Below are 962 nucleotides of genomic sequence, written 5' to 3'. Positions count from 1 at the left end.
TATTTGGTTTCTAAGAGACTAGGTTTTATAGTTTCTAAGAGGCAGACTAAAAGTTTCAAAGAGAAAAAAATTGATTAAGTTTCTCTTTATTAACAGAAACACCATGATATCGTAATGATGATAAGTATAAAATTGACCTAATTTCTATGATTCATTTATCTATTCCATGGATATTTGTTGTGTCAGGCACTGTTCTAGGCGAGGGGCACAGAACAGGGTGCACAGGACAAGGTCCCTGCTTTCGTGTTCACATTCTTGTGCAGGAAGTTGGGTAATAAACAAATAAGCAGATTCATAATCAAGGTAATTACATAATTTTTTGCATTAAAACGTCTTTTTTTTTCACACCAACAGGGCAAAGGCAAATAAAATAATTTTTCACAGAAATATAACATTATTTCATCTGGTTCTTTCAAGAACCCTGGAAGGTGGGTTAATAAGGGATTACCATATCCACTTTTTAAAGTTTTATTCTGAAGTAGTTTCTGATGTACAATACAGAGCTCCCTTTTCCCTTCTTCTAGACTCCCTAGTTGTTAACATTGTTAATGTTGGTATCAATTATGCAGTCAATTGTTAATAATTGTTGCTATTACTACAATTGCTTTGCCATCTCCCTTTTTCTCACTATGTCTATCTATAGATAGTGTGTGGGTATGTGTATATATATATACATACACACGAGTGTGTGTGTACATGTATATACAGACATACGGTGTCTTTCTGACATTGTGCCTGTCTTAGTCTGTTTGGGCTATGGTAACAAAACACCATAGACTGAGTGTATTATAAACAACAGAAATTTATTTCTCCCAGCTCTGGAGGCTGGAAGCACAAGGTGAAGGTGGCTGTCTTCTCACTGTGTCCTCACATGGTGGGAGGGACAAACGAGCTCCCTCGAGCCTTTTTTACAAAGACTTTAATGCTCTTCATGAGAGCTCCACCCTCATGACCTAATCACC

Source organism: Galeopterus variegatus, unplaced genomic scaffold (assembly GCF_000696425.1).
Source record: "Galeopterus variegatus unplaced genomic scaffold, G_variegatus-3.0.2 Scaffold4856, whole genome shotgun sequence".
NCBI classification, from domain to species: domain Eukaryota; kingdom Metazoa; phylum Chordata; class Mammalia; order Dermoptera; family Cynocephalidae; genus Galeopterus; species Galeopterus variegatus.
This window is presented reverse-complemented; position numbering follows the sequence as displayed.